Here is a 23,969-nt window from a genome sequence, read left to right on the forward strand (position 1 = left end):
CGTCAGTACACTTGGCTACAATTCATAAAATCATAGAACCATACAGTGTAGAAGAGGCTCATTGCGTCTGCACTGATACATTAGAAATACCTGAACTTCCACCTAATCCCATCTACAGCAATTGGCCCATAGCCCTGAATGTTATGTATGTCAAGTGCCCACCCAGACACTTTTTAAAGGATGTGAGGCAACCTGCCTTTACCACCCTCTGGGTATGCATTCCAGACCATGACTACCCTCTGGGTAAAAAAGTTTCTCCTTACATTCCCCCTAAACTTCCTGCCCCTTACCTTGAACCTATTTTCCTCTTGTGACTGACCTTTCAACCAAGGGGAACAACTGCTCCTTATCCACTGTGTCTCTGTCTCTCATAACCTTGTACACCTCAATCAGTCTTCTCTGCTTCAATGAAAACGAACCAAGTTTACACAACCTCTATTCATAACTTAAATTTTCTATCCCAGGCAGCATCATGGTGAATCTCCTCAGCACACCATCCAGTGCAATCACATCCTTCCAATGATGTGGCGACCAGAACTGCAGTGTACTCTAGCTGTGACCTCACCAAAGTTCTATACAACTCCAACATGACTTCCCTACTTTTACAATCTATGCCTCAATTGATAAAGGCAAGTGTCCCCTATGCTGTCCAGTATGCCTTTTTCATCATCCTAGTGACATGCCCTTCCGCCTTCAGAGATCTATGGATAAACATGCCAAGGTCCCTTTGTTCCACAGAACTTCCTAGTATCCTACCATTCACTGAGTACTTTCTTGTCAAATTAGTCCTTTCAAAGGGCGGCATGGCAGCACAGTGGTTAGCACTGCTGCTTCACAGCTCCAGGGACCTGGGTTTGATTCCCAGGTTGGGTCACTGTCTGCGTGGAGTTTGCACATTCTCCTTGTGTCTGTGTGGGTTTCCTCCAGGTGCTCCAGTTTCCTCCCACAATCCAAAGATGTGCAGGTTAGGTTGATTGGCCATGGTTAAAAAAAAATTGCCCTTAGTGTCCTGAAATGTGAAGGTAGAGGGATTAGTGGGTAAACGTGTAGGGATATAGGGGTGGAGACTGGGTGGGATTGTGGTTGGTGCGGACTCGATGGGCCAAATGGCCTCTTTCTGTACTGTAGGGTTCCTAGAATTTCTATGAAAGTGTATCTCCTCACACGTTGCAGGGTTAAATTCCATCTTCCACTTATTTGACCATTCAGTCTACATCTTTTTGCCCAAAACAGTCTGCCTCACTGTTAATTACCCATACAACAGTACTTAGGTTTCAATCAAGCCATAAAGCAGATTGTTAATAGTTCAGATTCCCAGCAAACATCCCAGTGGACTCCTCTAGCTAGTCTGCCATTCTGAAAATAACCCATTTATCCCATTTATTTATTTAGTAGTCCTCAACCGATGCTAATTTACCACCCCTGACTCCACAAGGCCTTCTCTTGTGCAGTAACCTTTCATGCGGCACTTTATGGGCTGTGGTCTTTTGGAAATCCAAATGCATTAAATTGTTGCTTCTACTTTATCCACCATATTTGCTACATCCTCAAACAGCTCTAATAAATTTATCAAATAATTTCCCCAAATGACTTATTTAATAACGTTTTCTAGCATTTTCCCAGTGACAGAAATTTTGAATCTTTTCATTCTGAGCGTTCTTCCTAAAATGTGGTATTCAGAATTGGACACAATGGCCAGAAACTTCCTCTTGTATCTCAGATCCCAACCACAAGATATGAAGTATACACTTCTACCAGTAGGTGAGACAGTTGGCCATGCACAATCATACCCCAGCCAGCGAATTAACTATTCATGTGCTAGGAAATCAGCCGATCATGTTGCGGGGACAAACAAGAAGGTGACAACCCCACTGTTACCTCATGGGATCAAAGATCTAGGCATCATATTTAAGGGAAACCTGGGCAGGCATTTATCCCCTGGAAGCCAACAGCATTATTTTGGCTGTGTTACTGGAGGCTGTGAAATTACAGCTATTGCTGGAATCTTTTGATCTTACACTCCCATTGAAACTCAGTTGAGTTGGATGATCCATTGGATGAAGGCCTGGATAGAGTGGATGTGGGGAAGGTGTTTCCATTAGTAGGAGAGACTATGATCTGAGGGCACAGCCTCAGAATAAAGGGACGATCCTTTAGAACGGAGATGAGGAAGAATTTCTTCAGCCTGAGGGAGGTGAATCTATGGAATTCATTGCCAAAGAAGGCTGTGGCAGTCAGGTCATTGAGTATATTTAAGGCAGAGATAGCTAGGTTAGCAAGGGGATCAAAGATTGCAGGGAAAATTGGAAGAATGGGGTTGGGAAACTAATCAGTCATGACTGAATGGCAGAGCAGATTTGATGGGCCGAATGGCCTCCTCCTATTTTCTATGTTTCTATGTTGATAGACAACAAGTGGCACTACAGCTCTGTGATGCCTTCTTATAGATCTCGACCAGACCATCCAGGATTGGTGGGAGTTGCTCTTCACCGAAGATGATAGCAGGAGGTTGTCTTGCTGACCAGAGGCCAGGACTATGCTGAAAGAGAGAATTTACAGCAGTGGGGTCCACAGCAGAAACTGGATCCAGTGCAGCAAAAAATACTGTGTTCAGCTAGGGTAAGTGGCACTGTGTAGTCACTGCAAATGAGCAATGCTGGACAGAAGTTTGAATTGCAGGCCTCAGCATCAGATGAAACATGTGGACTGATGTGTGCAAGCCATTCCACGCTATGAAAGCTATACCAGTTGCTGGGCAGTGCATGTATGGAACACTTATTAGGGAGACAACAAGAGCTGTAATTGATGGCATGCTCATAAAGAAGTTATGTACCTATTAGAATGATGTGGAGATGTTGGCGTTGGATGACATCTTCTTCGGAACTTTCAACATGTCATCGATGAAGCCAAACATCTCATCAAGGCCATTCCCACACCCCCACTACTTGCCTTCCCACGCCCCCACTACTTGCCTTCAAACAACCACGCAGCCTCAAGCAGACCACTGTCCACGACACCACACAACCCTGCCACAGCAACCTCTGCAAGATGTGCCAGACCATTGATACAGATGCCATCATCTCACATGAAAACACTATCCACCAGGTACACGGTACATACTCATGTAACTTGGCCAACACTGTCTACCTGATATGCTGCTGGAAAGGATGTCCAGAGGCATGCAGACGCTACGACAACGGATAAATGGACACTTCTCAACAATCACCAGGCAGAAGTGTTCCCTTCCTGTTGCGTAACACTTCAGCAGTCAAGGGCATACGCATCCTCTGACCTTCGGGTAAGCTTTCTCCAAGGCGGCCTTCAAGACACATGACAATGCAAAGTCCTAAACAGAAACTGATAGCCAAATTCGGCACATGTAAGAACAGCCTCAACCGGGATCTTGGGTTCATGTCACACAACAAGCCCAGACACACATGCCTGGGCATGCAAAATCTTACTAACTGTCCTGGCTTGAGACAAAACACACCTCTTTAACCTGTGCTTAACCCTCTCTCCACTCGTATTGTCTATAAAGACTTGATTACCAATTAAGACTTGCATTCCAACCATTATCTTGAAATTGAGTTTGTGCCTATATATGCCGTTTGTGAACCCAACTCTCCACTCACCTGATGAAGGGGCAGTGCTCCAAAAGCTCGTGCTACCAAATAAACCTGTTGGACTTTTAACCTGGTGTTGTGAGACTTCCTACTGTACCTATTAGAATGACACATAAGTCTTCTGTCTGCCTCCGGGTCAACAGATCTCAAATGTGAAGGAGCGCTCAAAGACTGGTGGAGATGTCCCTGACATTAGAATCCTGACCTCACAGACAAGGCAGTTACGGAATTGATCGGGAGCAACAAGGTCGATCCTACACAGGCAGAGATACCAGCATTTCACGGCATTCAAGTGAGGGTGCCCTTTGACTGGTGTTGACAACTGAGGAGACAAGGATGATGTCTGATGCATTGATAGGAAAAGGGATTTTTCATAACAGTAAACTAATTCTTTGTATTTTCCACTGCAAGTCAGCACAGCAAGGTCAAAAGGAATATGCTGCCTTCCCCAAACTCCACCTTAACCACCACCTCTGAGAATGATGGTATGGAAAACCAAAAGAATGCATTGTCACAGAACTCCCCTGCGCTCTCCACCAGAGACATTCACCTAATTGATGCACATTTGAGATGAGGGTTACAATTGCTGAGCACATGACAAACACAACCCCTCAGTTGACTGTGGATCTGACAGCCGAGGTCCAACAGTTAGAGGATTGCTGAAAACCAGGTGCATGTGAGACCAATGCCGTTAACTTGCCTCTGGCATTGACCATAAGAAATCTGTTGGAGATGCATAGACAGGCAGGGGAGCATCTGGTGAAGATACACAAGGCTAGGTGTAGCCTTGAGTAAAATGTGGCGTAGTTAATCCAAGTTCTGAGTGCTGTTGTGCTTCAGTATGCAAGCACTCAACTTCCTCCAAGGAGAGATTGGTGACTGCCATGGAAAAGCAGGTTCAACAGAACACTCAGGACGGAATTTTACCAGCACATCCACCCATGGATCATACAATCCCGCACGGAGAATACCTTTCTCTGAGCCTCATCTGCCCCCGGAATCGGAACGGGCATGCCAGTAAAATTCCGGCTTCAGTGTCTGCATAGTATGTGCTCAGACCTGCATTCTCTCAACTCGGCTTTATGCAGCGGTGGCTAGGTGAAAGAAGGACGAGGAGTCTCAAAATTCCTTTAGATGTGCCTTCTCCTGAAATCAGGGAAAATGTCATTGCATGTCAACAAGGAGGAGCAGTGCCAGAAAGCCACCAAGGCGGCAATGCCACCTTAGGACATTCCAAGAGTACGCTGTTGTTCTTCCTATCATCTGGTTACCCCATCACCTACAGCAGGTGAGGGTGAAAAGGGTGCATCAGTATCAGAGCTTTCAATGGCCAAAAAAGGGCGGCAGTCAAGATCATCTAGGGCAATGCAGTGCAGCACTCAGCAGGCAACCTCCACCTCAGCAGTGGATGTCAGGGTTGCACCAAGGGGGAGGTTTGGAAGATACAAGATTAAAAAATTGCAATGGCAAAATGGTGGCACAGGTGTTCATTATGTAGATATGACTTGTGTAAACATGCATTACAGAGCATTTCATTTATTTACATTGAATGGTCACTGCTTTTGGAGTTGCACTAACTAATGAGTGCATTCAAGGGCATTGCGCTTCACGGACAATCAATGATGGGTGATGTGGGCCTATGAAATGATGTGAGCCTATAGAAACACTATTTATTGCGTGGCCTTGGATGTAGTGGCATCTCTTGAATATCTTGACGTGCAGGTTTTTATCTTAGGTAACCTTTATATGGGGAGGGATTTGAAATCTAACTAGCATGCCATCAGATAGTGCTCATTTTCTTATCATCCATCAGGACCTGTTGTCTAAACAACATCTATAACTGAGAAATTCCAAATATTGCACATAAATGCATAAAACTTCTAAGACATGATCAGTATTTGAAACTTTTGTCACTGAGCAATGTGCCTTCCACAAAATCATGCATACACATTTGTTTGTAGCAAGGGTCTGCAGCATTTTTCCTTCCCAGTGTTAGAGGTTGTGGAAATGTAAATTGTTCTCGGTTTTGCTAGTCATTACACCACTATTTAATAAGGAGTACTCAAATAAGATAAAAGATGAAACTTTCTTCTCTCAGAGGGTTGAGTGTCTCTGGAACTTTCTTCTTCCAAAGGCAGTGGAAACAGAGTCTTTGACTATTTTTAAGGTTGAGCCAGTTAGATTCTTGATTAACAAGAGAATGAAAGATTATCAATGATAGGCAGGAATATGGGGTTGACGTTACAAACAGATCAACCATGATCTCTTTGAACAGTCTCCAGGGGCCGAATGAGCTACTCCTACTCCTAATTCCTATGTCCATATGTTTTATTGAGAAGGGGGTCAAGAGAAGATGCAGGAGCATCAGTTAAAGAAATTTGGATGCTATGAGAGTGACACAGACCTGTCTGCTGCATTGATAGGCAGTTATGACTCTCATGAACTTTTACAGATGCACCATAGAAAGCATTCTTTCTGATTGTATCACAGCTTGATGTGGCTCCTGCTCTGCCCAAGACCGCAAGGAACTACAAACGGTCGTAAATGTAGCCCACCCATCATGCAAACCAGCTTCCCATCCATTGACTCTGTCAACACTTCCCACTGTCTCAGCAAAGCAGCCAGCATAATCAAGGACCCCACGCACCTTGCACATTCTTCCACCTTCTTCCTTCGGGAAAAAAAGATACAAAAGTCTGAGATCATGTACCAACCGACTCAAGAACAGCTTCTTCTCCGCTGCTGTCAAACCTTTGAATGGACTTATCTTGCATTAAGTTGATCATTCTCTACACCCTAGCTATGACTGTAACACTACATCCTGCACTCTCTCGTTTCCTTCTCCAAGAATGGTATGTTTTGTCTGTATAGCACACAAGAAACAATACTTTTCACTGTATTTTAATACTTGTGACTATAATAAATCAATTCAAATCAAATGATCCATCGCCCTGGCTTCCGTAGGTGCAGCCACACCATCCACTCCCTCGTGAACATCTGCATCTTCCCCTTCCTCATCCAAATCCTCTATCCCCGTCTGCAAATTTCGCAAATTGCATAATGCTATATAAGTCACAGAAATCGCAATGATCCTGGAGATTCTCACTGACATGTACTGTAACGTTCCATCTGAATTGTCCAGACAACGAAGCCTCGTTTTTGGCAATCCAGTTGGCTGATTTGATTTGATTTATTATTGTCATATGTATTAACATACAGTGAAAAGTATTATTTCTTGTGTGTTATACAGACAAAACATACCATTCATAGGGAAGAAAACATGAGTGATTGGAATGTAGTTAAAGTCATAACTAGGGTGTAGAGAAAGATCAACTTAATGCAAGGTAAGTCCATTCAAAAGTCTGACAACAGCAGGGAAGAAGCTATTCTTAAGTCAGCTGGTGCGTGACCTCAGACTTTTATATCTTTTTCCCAACGGAAGAAGGTGGAAGACAGGATGTCAGGGGTGCATGAGATCCTTAATTATGCTGGTTGCTTTGCCGGGACAGCGGGAAGGGTAGACAGAATCAATGGATGGGAGGCTGGTTTGCATGATGGACTGGGCTACATTCATGACCTTTTGTAGTTCCTGTGGTCTTGGACCATGCCAAGCTGTGATACAACCAGAAAGAATGTTTTCTATGGCACAGCTGTAAAAGTTAATGAGAGTTGTAGCTGACATGCCAAATTTTCTGTCTGTTCTATGGCTTCCTTTATTCAGACGTTGCCATTATACCTATCATTGCTGGGCTTTGTAGATTGCATGCAGGTGTCATGAACCAGGTCTTATGTGGATATATCCAGTCATCCAGGAGCCATCTCTGCAATTGCTGAGGGGTATCAAACTTGTGGAAACTAAGAGAGAGAAATAGAGAGAGAGGGGGAGCAGCCTTCGGATGTATCTCCAATTCACAAGTCTTACTCACACATAGTCTCTCATTCCCTCCCTCACACACACACACACTCACTTTCATGATCCCTCACACTCACGCACACATTCACTCATAAGAACATAAGAACATAAGAAATAGGAGCAGGAGTAGGCCATCTCGCCCTTCAAGCCTGCCCCGCCATTCAATAAGATCATGGCTGATCTGTCGTGTTTCAGTTCCACATTCTCGCCCTCTCCCCATAACCCTTAATCCCCTCTCTTATCAAAAACCCATCAACCCGCGTCTTAAAAATATTTAGTGAGGTAGCCTCCACCACTTCAACGGGCAGAGAATTCCAGAGATTCACCACCCTTTGAGTGAACTCTCAACTCCGTTCTAAACCGCCCCCCCTTTATCTTGAGGCTGTGCCCCCTAGTCCTACTGTCCTTTCTGAGCGGGAAGAGTCTCTCCACCTCTATCCTATCCATCCCATTCATCATCTTATATGTCTCAATGAGATCTCCCCTCATTCTTCTAAACTCTAACGAGTACAAGCCTAGTTTATTCAGCCTCTCCTCATAGCTCAACCCCCTCAACTCCGGCATCAGTCTAGTAAACCTTCTCTGCACTCCCTCCAAGGCCAAAATATCCTTGCGTAAGTACGGCGCCCAAAACTGCACACAGTACTCCAGCTGCGGCCTCACCAATGCCCTATATAGCCGCAGCAAGACCTCCCTATTTTTATATTCAATCCCCCTCGCTATGAAGGCCAGCATCCCATTCGCCTTCCTGACCACCTGCTGCACCTGCAAGCAGGGTTTTTGCGACTCATGCACAAGGACCCCGAGGTCCCTCTGCACCGTCGCCTGCTGCAGTTTTTCTCCACGTAAGTAATAATCCTTCCTACCATTATTCCTACCAAAGTGGACCACCTCGCACTTGCACTTGCACTCACCATCAAGTGATGGCTGATCGAGTTTGAGAACATAGAACTTTTAAAAGAACACATTCAGAACCAGAACCAGAGACCCTATTGGGAAAATAAAGCCAAAGTCTTTAATATAAGTGAAAGGTGTTGAGGACCCTGTGGTAAAATCTCCGTTCCCTCTACCTTTTGATCCAGAACCCATTGTAGCTAAGGATTCCAATATGTTCTCCTGGACTTCAGAAACAAGTAAGAATCTGTCCTCTATAAGCATTGTGCCCATCGCTGGAATTTCACCTTGAGATGTGAAAGCAAACATGACAGCCTGACTGAAGACAATCGGTGAATAAGGAAATAGCATGGAGTCACCACGTGGCCCCAGGCCTGGTCGCAGTAATAATGAACCAGAAGAACATAAGAAATAGGAGCAGGAGTTGGCCGTCTAGCCCTTCGAGCCTGCCCCGCTATTCAATAAGATCATGGCTGATCTGAAGTGGATCAGTTCCACTTTCCCGCTTTCTCCCCATAGCCCTTAATTCCCTTGTCTGTCAAAAACCTATCTACCCGTGACTTAAATATATTTAGCGAGGTAGCCTCCACCACTTCAATGGGCAGAGAATTCCAAGATTCACCACCCTTTGAGTGAAGAAGTTCCTCCTCAACTCCGTTCTAAACTGCCCCCCCCTTATCTTGAGGCTGTGCCCTCTAGTCCTGCTATCCTTTCTAAGCAGGAAGAATCTCTCTACCTCTACCCTATCCATCCCTTTCATTATGTTATACATCTCTATAAGATCCCCCCTCGTCCTTCTAAACTCCAACGAGTACAGACCCAGTTTATTTAATCTCTCTTCATAGTCCAACCCCCTCATCTCCGGTATCAGCCTAGTGAACCTCCTCTGCACTCCCTCCAAGGCCAAAATATCCTTGCGCAAGTGCGGCGACCAAAACTGCACACAGTACTCCAGCTGCAGCCTCACCAGTGCCCTGTACAGTTGCAGCAAGAAGATGCAGAACAAATCCGATAATCGGACAGACATTGATTATTTGTCAGGAACCTGCCTCAGGATATTGATGAGATGGAGCTGAAAAAACTTTTCACATTTTACGATGTAGTGGAAGGAACACTGCATTCACACCAACAGTAGCGGCAGCAGGCTTCGGCAAGGGCCAGAGAGACAAGGCATGAGGCACTTTATCTCTTGTGCTATAGCTCCAGCAGCCTCCACCCCGGTCTGAAGAAAGAAGAATGAAAATTAAGGAAACGGCACTGGGTGACAACAAGGCCCAAATGGAAGTCCACGAGATAGGTAAGAAGAGACTGTCCTCCTACTTAACTAATAATTGCTCTTATCCAGAATAACATCAATTATTGGCCAATTAACTTGTCAGTTGGGTTGGTCTATGTGCTAAATTGGCTGCTTTGGACACTGACCATCCAGATTAACAAACTACTTAAATTGGCAATTAATGTTCAGTTAAGGACCCTGTCGCCACCGCTCCAATATAATGGGCGATGGGAAAGCCCTGTACCTAAAGTGTAGCACATTGAAAGCTGCAGGCTGATCATTGCGCAGGTCAACCTTCCTGGGCCCCTGTGTCAATTATTTGTGCCTGCCTATCTCCACCATCATAATTTTCCTGTCAAACATGCTGCACACCTCCTGACCCCTCTCCCTGCCTCCTGCTGGGGCCTAGCAGCCTGGCCCTGGAAAGATCTCGGACTTACCTCAATGTCTGGTGCATCACTGAATGCCACTTCCAATCCTATCTGCAGCAGCAATGACCGCCACTCCTGCTTGATGCTGATGATGCGCAGAGTTGCTGGCCACCAATTGGCCAGCATGTTCAGAAATGTTCCGCCTACCAGTAAAGGGTAGTCATCCAAAAAATTAAAGTGAGGCTGCTGACAAAGTTGGACTTGCACCCAACATTCACACTGGAATGCAGGAAGCCTGCCCTCAGAATAAAATGCTGACCCAAGTGTTCATTTGCAACATTCAGAAAATCCCTTCCTGAGCAACAGATGTTTCCCAAACAATCATGCTTTTTAGCCAAATATTTACTGTTCAGTAACTCAAGAAATAGCACCATTATTTCATTTTAATTAAAAACAGTTATTAACTCAACAACAATATGCATTTATACAATATCTTTAAAGGAACACTATCAAACAAAATATGACACCAAGTCACATAAAGAGATATTAGGATAGTTGGCTAAAAGCTTGGTCAAAGAAATTGATGTTATGGAGGGCTGTAAAGAAGAGAAAGCTAGATAGGCATAGTGGTTTAATGAGAACATTTCAGAGCTTCAGGCAGTTGAAGGTGTATGGTGGAGCTATTAAAATTATACATTCATAAGGCTTGAATTGGAGGAGCGCAGTAATCTCCAAAGGTTATACAGCTGGAAAATGTTGCTGAGGTAAGGAATGGTGAAGTCATGGATTGATTTGAAAATGAATAAAAATCATGGAAACTATTTCACAGGCTCATTCAATAGTTATTACAACTGATTTGGTTTGCTTGTGATATTTGAATCCACATATTAGTTAACTACTGCATTTAAAACATCTCTGACGTCTATATGTTCTCTAATAAAAATATTAAAATAACTAGTAATAAGATGCACACTTACACTTAAATATAATTTCTAATCTTGAATTTTCAGCCTGCTTGCGAAGTTCTTCAAAAGCCATTATAATTCTCTGAGTTAGATTTATAAAACAGGAAAAATTAAATACACATCAGAATGGAGCTCTTAAACTTAGATTAAAATAACTATATCAGAAAGCAGTAAATGATTTGTTACACCTTTATCTATATAATAGATTTTATTATAGTGCACATCAAAAAGAACATAAGAACGTAAGAAATAGGAGTAGGAGTAGGCCATCTAGCCCTTCGAGCCTGCCCCGCCAGTCAATAAGATCATGGCTGATCTAAAGTGGATCAGTTCCACTTTCCCGCCTGCTCCCCATAACCTTTAATTCCCTTGTCTATCAGAAATCTATCTACCCATGACTTAAACATATTCAATGAGGTAGCCTCCACCATTTCAATGGGCAGAGAATTCCAGAGATTCACCACCCTTTGAGTGAAGAAGTTCCTCCTCAACTCTGTTCTAAACTGCACCCCCCGCCCCCCCCCGCCTTATTTTGAGGCTGTGCCCTCTAGTTCTGGTTTCCTTTCTAAGTGGAAAGAATCTCCCTACCTCTACCCTATCTAGCCCCTTCATTATCTTGTAAGTCTCTATAAGATCACTCCTCAGCCTTCTAAACTCCAACGAGTACAGGCCCAGTCTATTTAATTTCTCCTCATAAGCTAACCCCCTCATCTCCAGTAACAGCCTGGCGAACCTTCTCTGTACTCCCTCCAAGGCCAATATATCCTTTCGCAAATAAGGGGACCAAAACTGCACACAGTACTCCAGTTGCGGCCTCACCAGTGCCTTGTACAGTTGCAGCAAGACCTCCCTGCTTTTACATTCTATCCCCCTCATGATAAAGGCCAACATTCCATTCGCCTTCTTCATCACCCGCTGCACCTGCAGACTGAGTTTTTGCAATTTGTGCCCAAGGACCCCCAGGTCCCTCTGCACAGTAGCATGCTGCATCTTTTCACCATTTAAATAATATTCCTTCCTACTATTATTTCTACCAAAGTGGATAACCTCACATTTGCTAACGTTATACTCCATCTGCTAGGTCCTCGCCCACTCACTCAGCCTCTCCAGATCTCTCTGCAGACTTTCCGCGTCCTCTACGCAATTCGCTTTTCCACTCATCTTCGTGTCATCAGCAAATTTTGTTACCCTACACTCAGCCCCCTCCTCCAGATCGTCTATGTATATGGTAAACAGTTGAGGCCCCAGCGCCGATCCCTGCGGCACGCCACTAGTCACCAACTGCCAATCAGAAAAGCACCCATTGATTCCAACTCTCTGCTTCCTGTTAGATAGCCAATCCTCAATCCACACTAACACTTTACCCCCAACTCCATGTACCCTAACCTTCTGCAGCAACCTTTTGTGAAGCACCTTATTGAACGATAGAGCATCATAGAGCAACTCAAAAATGATGTCACACAGCTGGCATTTATTTTAGGCATAAAATGGAGACCTCAAAAATCTGATTTATAAAGTGTCAAACAATCAGAAATCTCTTTTACATTCAATTATATTGATCAGGGGAAATTTATACAATTATGAAGGCAATTTTAATCTAACTCACCCAACAAAATCTGAAGGCAACAAGTCAGTTCCCCAACTATTTTGCACATTGAATTGCATTTCCACTAATTGGGTTAAATTGGGTGACGTTTAAAACAGTTGGATAGGTAAGGGAAAACTATCTTCTATGAATCAAAAAATGGTAAATACTAGAAAAACATGTCATTCAGGAGAAGCTTAAAAGTGGTTGGAGCCATGATCTTAATTCCACAAAATGCACAAAAGCATCCACTATGTTGCAAACCCACACAACATTTTCTACCAGAGACCTATTCATTGTTAGAAGCATGTGTCTTGAGTTTCTGGGGCTTCAGCTGCATTGTTAGACTTCAATTCCTTTTGGACAAGGTAGAGTATTAGATATGTTATTGAACTAGTAATTCAGAGGCCTAATTACCCAAAACACGAGAGTTCAAATCCCACAATGACAGTTGAAAATGTGATTTGTTTTCTAAAATTGAATCAGTGAAAGAGTCCCCAAGCTGATACATTGGGAAAACAAATATTTGTTACGGGCAAGAAACCTACTGTTATCTACTTTTGCCTCTATGTGATTCCAACAGCATCGTGGTTGAATTGCCCTCTGTACAGCCTTAGAAAGCCATTCAGTTCCATCACCACATTCTCACTTCAACTGGGATAGGCAAAAGAATGAATAAAATAGAATTTATTTTTTCTTTATATTTGCCTGTTTTAAATCATTTTTGATTATGTTTGGTGCTTTATTGGTGCCTTTCTTTTTATATTAGCATATTTTTCTTCTACTAATCAGCCTGTGCTCCAGTGCATTTCAGTTCCTTGCTGTATTCCTTACCCCAATGAGATCATAGAATCATAGAATCCTACAGTGCAGGAGGCCATTTGACCCAGCGAGTCTGCACCAACCACAACTCCACCCAGGACCTATCTCCATAGCCCGATGCCTTCATCCTAGCTTGTTCCCCTGACACTAAGAGGCAATTTAGCACGCTCAATCCACCTAACGCACACATCTTTGGAATGTGGAAGGAAACTGGAGCACCCAGAGGAAACCCATGCAGACACTGGGAGAATGTGCAAACCCCACACAGTCACCCAAGGCCAAAATTGAACCTGAGTCTCTGGCACTGTGAGACAGCATTGCGAACCACTATGCTGTTGTTCACATCGCAGTGAATATAAAAGCTGATTCATGAAAGAGTGGATTTCGCCGCAGAGTATCTGAGTGCCTAGACAGACATGGGGAGAATGTGCAAACTTCACAGACAGTGACCCAAACTTCACACAGACAGTGATCCAATTTGTGATGAAAATGTTTATGATTTTCATGACAACATGCAAAAAAAGTAACAATGCAACTCGGCCCCCTTTGCCCATCTGCCTGTCCTTTCGATAGGCACATATCCTTGGATATTTAGATCTAGTCCTGATCCCCTTGCAGCCACGCCTCTGTGATGTCCACAACATTATACCGGCCAATTTCAATGTGCGCAATAAGCTCATTTACCTTGTTCTGTATACTGCACGCATTTAGGTACAACACCCTCAGTCCTGCATTGACCATCTCCTTTCTCATACTTTCACTTATAACTGATTCTGATATGCATTCGGGCACCAGCCACAGCAACTGTTACCATGGTGTAATGTCTTCAATAAGGGCCATGATCTTCGAATATGAGCTCCTTGATTGAGGTAATAATTGCCTGTCCACTCAGGGAGGCTCACCTGTATACAAATATGTGAGTGTCAGATCCATTAGCACTCCTGATTCTGACATCCTAAAGCACTCAGTGTTTTTTTTTTGGGGGGAGGAATTCCGTCTACCAGGGTAATTGTAGTGGTGGGGGGTGGGTGTGAACATGCAAAGGGTGGTATTTTCTGGTTTTGGGGCCAGCACGGCCAGAAAATCCTGCCTTGGAAGTGGAATAGAGTTTGTAATGAAAGGAATCTGGTGAAGAAAGACCAGCCTCTGAGGAGTTATCTCACATGGTTTCAACTTGTTTTGAATCTTTCTGGTTTAAACCAGAAAATCTTTCTATCAGATTGTTTATTACAACTGCATTCCACTTATCCCAATTGCATTGAGGTTGATTTTTAAATGTCTCATATTGGTGTCCATCTTTGATGAAAATTGATGTGTAATTAAATCATCAAACAAGAGAATATTGTTTTGATATGCCCAAGATTATAGAGTCATAGATCTACATTGCAGAAAGAGGCCCTTCAGCCCATTAAGTTTGGGCCAGACATCAAGCAGCTATCTATTCTAATCCAATTTTATCTCAATTATATCCATCACATCTCTTCTACCAAAGGATAATTTAATTCTAACATTCGTTACCCCGGCATTCAGATGATTATTGAAATAATGCTCATACCTATTTTAGAATTGAGTTGCTGATAGGCATTGTATATCATGGGCTGTAACTTCCTAGCTCCCCAGCACGAATTTGGGGGGGCCCCCAAAGATATGCTGTGGAATCCTCCCAGAAACTCCCAGGCAAGGGTTACTCGGAAATTGTCCAGAAGCATTAAGTTTCTCTGAACAATTGCTCTGCAATGGGAACATTCCAAAAAAGTGATTTTAATCACTAAATTTGGCTGGCTCCGCCAGTTTAAAACTAATAGTTACTCTGAAATAAAACCATTTCTACCTTCAGCATGACAATTTTAAACAAGACTGAGCCCCTCACAGGACACCATTCTCGCTCCAAACCACCCCCCTCCAACTCCATTAACACTCCAGGGTATTTTCAATGCTGACCCTCAGCCACATGAAATTCCAAACCTCACACCTCTCCCTACCTCCCAACGCAAGCCACAGGCTTGATTCTAAGTGACCCCCTTCCCAACGACCTCCAACTAAAACCTCCAACCTTCCCCTCTCCATCCCATCCTAATTCAGACCTCCACTGACCCACTTCTCCCAAATGACTTAACCCCCTTACCAATTTCAAAACCACCATGAGCCTGAACCTGATACCAGCCTGAACTCCATTACCCAATGAACTTGACACTCCCCAAATCCAAACCACCAAATCCAAACGACTTACCAGGAAATTAACCTTCTCCTTGGGGCTGTCAGTTTTACTGGGCCTTTATGCTTATGTGCTTTTTGGTAGCCAGTGCAGTAAAAAAAAGAGAGCATGGCCTCTGTAAGCTCACTGGTGTTGCACTGTGCTGTGACCATCCATTAAAACATTTATTAAATATAAAAAATTTGGACTAAATATAAAATAAACTATTTCTTTATTCCCTGTTTAGCTGAACAATTATATACAGGTTTTAAGATGAATACAGATTACAAAGTACATCTTAAACTACAGGGGTATCATTAACAGAGTCCCTTTTAAGCACACAAGATGACTGTGATAAGACACACTCCTCTCTGAACCCAAGTGAATGTCTGTGGATTTCTCCTCGAAATCCCCTCAGGTGATTCTTATACAATGAGCTACCTTGTCTCGCTGAGCTCTGGCTTCCACACGAGTGATTTCAAATTCCGCTTTCGAAAGTCATACTTTTAAATTATGCTTTCTCTCTGCTGCTTCCATTAAGGTTTCGCTTTCAGATTTTACACCCCTCCCTTAAGGTTTCCATTGTCTTAAAAGCTTTTACACAAACTCTGATGTCCAGCCACCAATGTGCGAATTATCGCTCCCAAACTGTAGTAATTTCTCACTACTACAGATTTGGCGCAGCATGGTGGCACAATGGTTAGCACTGCTTCCTCACAGCACCAGGAACCTGGTTCAATTTCCGCTTGGGTCACTGTCTGTGCGGAGTCTGCGTGTTCTCCCCGTGTCTGTGTGGGTTTCCTCCTGGTGCTCCAGTTTCTTCCCACAAGTCTGACAGACGTGCTGGTTAGGTGCATTGATCATGCTAAATTCTCCCTCAGTGCACCCACACAGACACCACAGTGTGGCAACTAGGGGATTTTCACAGTAATTTCATTGCAGTGTTAATGTGGCTAATAAATGAACTTTACTTTTACATTCTGGACTACAGGTCACATGGTGGTTAGCACTGCTGCCTCACAGCGCCAAGGACTTGGGTTCAATTCCACCCTCGGGTAATTGTCTGTGAAGAGTTTGTATATTTCCCTTGTGTTTGCACGGGTTCCCTCCAGGTGCTTCGATTTCCTCCCGTAGTCCAAAGATATGCAGGTTAGGGTGGTTTGTCCATGCTAAATTGCCCCATCTAAAACCAACTGTTTCTAGCACAGCTGAGAGAGCTGCCTTCTCTCTCACTACCTACCTCCAACCACAATCAAATTAGCTAAACTAAAACTTAAAAGCTTCTCTACCTTACAAGGCCCCAGTTGCTCAATAATCATTGCTGGTTTATTCATTCTTCATGCCATAATCTTCTCTAAGCACAACGGAATTGCAATTGGAATTGAAACCAACCCACACGTACAAACAGTATGAACCCAACTGTCGGTTTTACCCTTCCAGGCACAGAAGCATTAAATTAATCCACTTAAAAATATACCTTGGAGGCAATTCTCCCATCGCGATGTACACATTTTTTGGCAGGTCGGGTCAGGAGATGCGTGTGCCGACCATTTCACGGGTTTCCCATCAGCTGTCTATGACCTGCATGCATCTCCCAACCGGAAAAAAATGGCAATGCCAGGACCGCGCTGAAAACTAGCATGCCGCTGATTTGCATTACTTAGCATACGTTAGCATGCCAATATTGGGATCGACACGTCAATCTCCACCCACGTTTGCGCCTCCCACCTCTTTGGTGTGATGTCACTTTGGCACGAATTAGAGTAGGTATATAAAAGTCACAAGCTGGCATGGTAGTCTTGAACTGGCGTGAGGAGATAAGTGCTGCGAAGGGAGCATTGGGGATATTGCAGGCGGGCCCTGGAGATGCTCGTGGTCTTCTTCCAGGCGCTGGCCTCTGGATCAGTGATATCTGGGGTGGTGTGGGAGTGACCTTTATTTTCCTGTGAGAGTCCTGCTCAGCCTTCCCCTCCAGGGCAACACGGTAGGTCAATGTGGAAGGCACCCTTAACGAGTCCTGCTCAGTCTTCCCCTCCAGGGCATTGTCTTGCCGCTGGCTGTGGTCAGGCACTCTACTGAGTGCTGGTGTTCCAGGGTTGGGGAGGAGTGCACCATATGCTGACTGAAGCCTAACCAGATGAAGCAGCTGCTGCTCCAGGCCAGGGTGCAAAGGTTCAGGCATAGAATGCATGAAATCTGCTGACACTGGGCACCCATCTGGTGCTGATTTGCATCTGTTCCTACCCTATGACATGGACCAGCAAATATGCCTGTAACAGATGCTGTAATTGCACAATGGCTCAAGGGTGCGCAGTGCCCACGGCTGCACACTGACCTGCAGCTTTTGTGCCAGCATTTGTTATGGTGGGACTCTCACCCAGCCTAATTGGGTCATGCATGGCACAATAGATTGTGTGGTTTTGCCAGCACCCACAAGTGGGGGTACTGGCCCAAGTGAGGGATTGGGGTGGGGCTGGATCTATGCAGCCAATGATAATAAACCATCATTCTATGCTCTTTCCAAACCCCAGGCAGATCTTGCACTGATTGATTTGGAGGTGGCCATTATTGTTGTGGTGACAGAGGAGAAGGAAACAGCTCAGGAGATGATGGGCATGGAGAGACCACCGCAAGAGCAGCCACTACTAGTCCCTCAGGAAGGAAGGCAAAGGGCTGTTGCTGAGGGTGCGTGAGCAGGCTCCCGAGAGGAGGCACAGAAGGAGGAGGGTGCTAAGGCGAAGGAGGTACAGGCCCCACAATTCATTCAAGGCCTCTCAGAGGAGATATGCTGTCGCCAGCTATGCCTCTCCAAGACCACAGTGGGCACCTTTGCGAGGTGCTCACACACCTTGCACCTCAAGGGAGAGGCAGCCACCCACTTCCTGTTGACATGAAGGTGATGGCTGCCCTGAGTTTTTACGCCTCCAGCTCATTTCAGGCACCCAGTTGGGACCTAATTGGGATCTCCCAGGCCTCCACGCACAGAAGTGTACAGCAGGTCACAGATGCCATGTATGCCCAGACAGAGCGGCACATAAATTTCAATGTGGACTGTGCCCAACAGGAGGCCTGGGCTCTAGGCTTCACTGCCATTGCTGGGATTCCCAATGTCCAGGGAGCAGTGGACAGGATACATATCACCTTGCGGGCCACACATGCAGGACCACAGCAATTTGTGAACAAGAGCTTCCGCTCTCTGAACGCTCAATTTGTCTATGACCATCTTACGTGGATCATGCAGATTGATGCCATCCAGGGAGCGTCCATGATAGCTTTGTCCTCAGGCAGTCGGCCATCCCTGGGCTGTTTGAAGACCTGCCCAAGCTCCCGGGATGGCTACTGGGCGACAAAGGATGTCCGCTAAGGTCATGGCTGATGACACATGTGCGGAGGTCCAAGACCAAAGCAGAGACCCATTGCAATGAGGCCCATGTAACCACCCCGGTCCATCAACCTGCTTAAAATGCTTGGACTGCTTGCGGGGAGGGGGAGGTGCTCTTCAGTATGATCCTGTGCACAACATCGACCAGCAGTGGGAGACCAGCTGGAGCAGGAGGAGGAGGAGGAGCAACGAGGTGGACATCCTGCCAAATGAGGAGCTGGAGGAAAGAGAGCGAGCAGCATTGGCTGGTGCCCACAGGGAAGGGCAGTAAGGGACATCTTGATTGCACCTCCCTTCACCTAGCTGGTACTGTGCATTAAAGGGGCTGCAACCACCACCAGGAGCAAGTGCAGCTGCAATTCCCCCTCCAAATCAGCCTGGGCCCACAAACCACCACATCACCCTTTCCCACCCTCTCTCATTCCACCACCCTATCCCCCACAAACATCCAAACCTGTTAATGTGCCTGGGCTGGCAATGGTTGTGAGTCTTTTGGATAACAGTTCTTCAATTTAAAGTGATGCATTAACCAAACAAATTGAGCACCACCAAGATTCGAACTCAAGATCTCCTGTTATAACAGGTACTTTAACGAACTAAGCCCATGAGGTCGTTGGGCTCCACGATGCTGACATGGTCACCCTCCCCCCCTCACTTGCAATCAGTTTGGATATTGCCTTCCTCATCTGGAGTCTCTCTATTTCTTTGTTGCTTTACTAACTGGGCAGTGGGGTTGCTCTGCACCATGCTGTTGGACCCATTTGTTGAATTTCACTCTCTCTAAAATGCTGTTGCTTCTTAAATTAAAATATGTATCAAGTAATTTTATATCTTTATCAAATTTATCTGTGGATTTGGGAAACATGTTATGGAATGAAGAAAGGGCCTCAGTCTCAACCATCTCCCTGGAGGGATTTGTCCTTCAACTCTTAGCTCCTTGCATACAGCAGAAGAAAGGTCATTGGCTTCCAGAAGATGAGATTCTATTATATAGACTGATATGGTGGAAGCTTGCTATATGTCCAGGGCGGGTATCTTGTATTGTAGTTCTGTATAACCTCGCACTGCAGATGGAAAGACACAATTGATCACCATTCCTGATGTGACAAGGAGAATGTAAAAGAAGGGACTGAGCAGGTGGGACAGGATGATATTTGAATTGGAAGAGGCATTGGTCACAAAGCAGGTTCAGGATAATATTCACACCCATTTCCTGCAACCATGATGCCTTTGTAATAAAAACTCAATCTCAAGTTGTTATTTGATGTTTTGCAATATCATTGGTTATCAACCTACCGAGTAGAGTATTTGCTTGTTCAACCTAATTTTATTTAATCTTGAAGCTATCATGAATTGTAAGAACTTTCCACCAAAGTCCGGTTTTGTTTTTGGCTTGGTAATATTGATTTGTTGTCCCTTGTTGTTTTAAAATTTTAAACATTCAGGTGAATACAAATTTAAATGCTGTGCAGGAGTAACACTTTCTCCACAGAAGCTTATTAAGAGAATCTTGATGCACAGGAGTTCACATGTTTTTAAGCTTAGCACTTGTTGAGATACAATAGGATTGCTCCAAGAAATGCACAGCAGAGTTAGTGATTTTGATAAATGTTGATCATTTATATATGTATTGCTGTGTTGTCACATCTGCCCTGCACCCTTGCTCCCCCAATGAGCTCCTATTGTAGGTGCAGGTCTAGTTTTGTCAGTTCCTGAGCTGTATTAGTACACAACGACCAACTGATGGTGTGTGCGATGAAAGAGGCAACATTCCAACAACTTGAGATTGAGTTTTTATTACAAAAGCATCATGGTTGCAGGAAGCAGGTGTGAATGTTATCCTGAACCTGCTCTGTGACCAATGCCTCTTTCCTCCAATTCAAATATCATCCTGTCCCACCTGCTCAGCTCCTTCTTTCACATTCTCCTTGTCGAATCAGGAATGGTGATCAATTGTGTCTTTCCATCTGCAGTGCGAGGTTATACAGAACTACACCCACCCTGGACATATAGCAAGCTTCCACCATATCAGTCTAAATAATGGAATCTCATCCTCAGCAAGCCAATGACCTTTCTTCTGCTGTATGCAAGGAGCTAAGAGAGACGGTTGAGACTGAGGCCCTTACTTCATTCCATAAAATGTTTCCCCCTGTTGGCACTAGACCACTTTTATTGGGCTTGCAACCTCCCTGTGCAGCAGCAGGGGGAATAGGTCAACCCAACATCAGTAAAATGCCGATGGTAACTATGAGCCTACATTTGGCCTCTAAATATGTGAATTGGCTGCCTGCCTCCTTGAGGAGGGAACCTCTTTGCATCCAGTCCCGCTGCCAATAAAGTGCCCAAACAGCAGCACAATGGCCATCCCTAACGACTCCCACCCAGCCTCCAAGGGCGAGGAAAACCTTGGTACGCTGCCACCTAAAGTGGCAGCAGGGACAGTAGCAAAACCAGGGAAACTAAACAAATGTGAAAATAGTCTGAATGATGCTTGTAGGATGTGGTTTTTTTTTAGTGAAATCTGTTTTGTTAAAAATTAGTCTGTTCAACTTAAAGCAAACTGCTCGTTTTATTAGCACACAAAGAAAAACTTGCAGACATCTCACAACTCACATCCTATCTCTGGCACTGTAAGACTTAGGTCAAAATTAACAGATGGGATCTTCTCACCTGCACTCTAAGTACAATGGCAGTTAGGAAAAGCAGTGTTTTCTCTGCCGAGCACAACGGTAGCATTTCACACTATATTATCTGCTCCCCACTTTATTGGTGATACAAAACCCCGAAGACTTCGGATTGCAGTGACCTTAAGAGTTCTTTCCTTAGGACACAATATTAAAAGCCCAGCTGCAATCAGCTCCACAGAAGAAATGGCTCCAAAAGCTAAGAAGAGGAGGCTCCTAGTTTAGTGAGGATGGCCTGCTGAATCCTGTCGTGGCTCACCACCCCAGTGATGGCCAGAGGAGATCCATCAATACCATCACTATCCTGATGACTTCAGCAGTTAGCAATAATGACTCTTCCCGCTCAAAAAAGACAGTAGGACTAGGGGGCACAGCCTCAAGATAAAGGGGAGGCGGTTTAGAACGGAGTTGAGGAGGAACTTCTTCACTCAAAGGGTGGTGAATCTCTGGAATTCTCTGCCCGTTGAAGTGGTGGAGGCTGCCTCGCTAAATATTTTTAAGAAGCGGGTTGATGGGTTCTTGATAAGAGAGGGGATTAAGGGTTATGGGGAGAGGGCGGGAAAGTGGAACTGAGCCACAACAGATCAGCCATGATCTTATTGAATGGCGGGGCAGGCTCGAAGGGCTAGATGGCCTACTCCTGCTCCTATTTCTTATGTTCTTATGTTCTTATGAGATGCAGAAAAGGTTTGAAATTCAGTGCTGAAAGAGGATGAATGATCTCATACTATTCAGCAGGGTAAGTCAACCATCTGATTTCACTCAGCTTACACATTCACGCACCCTTCAGGAGTTAATAGGATGCCACTCCACACTCCATACTGATCTCACACATTGCCAGCTCAATGCACATCATCATTCATTCTCATACATATGCCTTCTCTTCTCCATCTAGCTTCATGTCCCATGCACATATAGTCCTTATCCCTTCCACTGTCCCACTCATCACAAATACGTGGCAGGCATCTTTTTCATCTGCCTTGGCACGTGTCCTGCTCATGATCTCTCCGTGTATCTTTATGGAGCACAAGCTCACACCCAATAGGAAGAAGAGGTCCCGAACCAGATTGGAACAGCTGAAATAAATGTCCTTACTGCCTATGAAGAGCTTTCTATCACACTGGGTAGAGGGAACTGGTTGTGGCAACAGCAAAAAGGGACACCATCAACACAAGTGAGGACCCTGCACCAGTTCATCCCTCAGACAACAATATAGAGTCTATTCTACCACCTTTCTACACTGAACTTCTGTTCTGCTACCCTCCAGTTGCTTGCCATCTTTAAATATAATCTCTGTTTTCTTCCAAAGGCATATCCAGAAAGTGTCCGAGGATAATTTCCAGCCAGGCCCTCATCTAAGCTTTGTGGACACTTCAGAGGTTGAAGGGTGAGCACTCTTAATGAGCTGGTGCAGTGCTCACTCCACTAGTACAGAAACACATATTTCAGCGTGACCTAGGTCTAAAGCAGCCTCGAGATCATAATCTGGTGATCACACAATCTGGTTCACTGTAGGTGAAAGAAGGCACACCTAAGGAAGGCGACACTCAGATGCCTGCTGGGGACCAGGATTTTGCTGAGTCCTAATCTGAGGACAAGCCTCAGTAGTAATTGGTGAAACCTCAGTGACAGTTAAGGGAGTATCAGGAAGGCTGTAAGTTGCTCACACAGATAACAACAAACAATGGGAGAGTCCATCTATTTTTAGTCTGAGGTTATAGAGCTAGTGTGTCAATGCACCAAAGTCAACATTGGCGTCTGCTGTGGAAACTTTGGTCCAGGACATTGATCCTGCATTGCTGCAGGAGCAGCTGTTGTTAGGAATGAGCTAACAGACCTTCCAATTATTTGATTTGATTTATTATTGTCACAAGTATTAACATGCAGTGAAAAGCATTGTTTCTTGCATGCTATACAGACAAAACATACTGTTCATGGAGAAGGAACAGTACAGAATGTAGTGTTACAGTCATAGCTAGGGTGTAGAGAACGATCAACTTAATGCAATGCATCTTTTTCTCAAAGGAAGAAGGTGGAACAGAAAACATCTGGGATGCGTGGGGTCCTTAATTATGCTGGCTGTTTGCTGAGGCAGCAGGGGAAGTGTAGACAGAGTCAATGGATGGGAGACTTATTTGTGTGATGGATTGGGCTACATTCATGACCTTTTGTAGTTCCTTGCGGTCTTGGGCAAAACAGGAGCCATACCAAGCTGTGATACAACCAGAAATAATGCATCCGTAAAAATTGTTGAGAGCTG

Source organism: Carcharhinus amblyrhynchos, chromosome 22, assembly GCF_965287045.1.
Source record: "Carcharhinus amblyrhynchos chromosome 22, sCarAmb.v2.hapA, whole genome shotgun sequence".
NCBI lineage: Eukaryota > Metazoa > Chordata > Chondrichthyes > Carcharhiniformes > Carcharhinidae > Carcharhinus > Carcharhinus amblyrhynchos.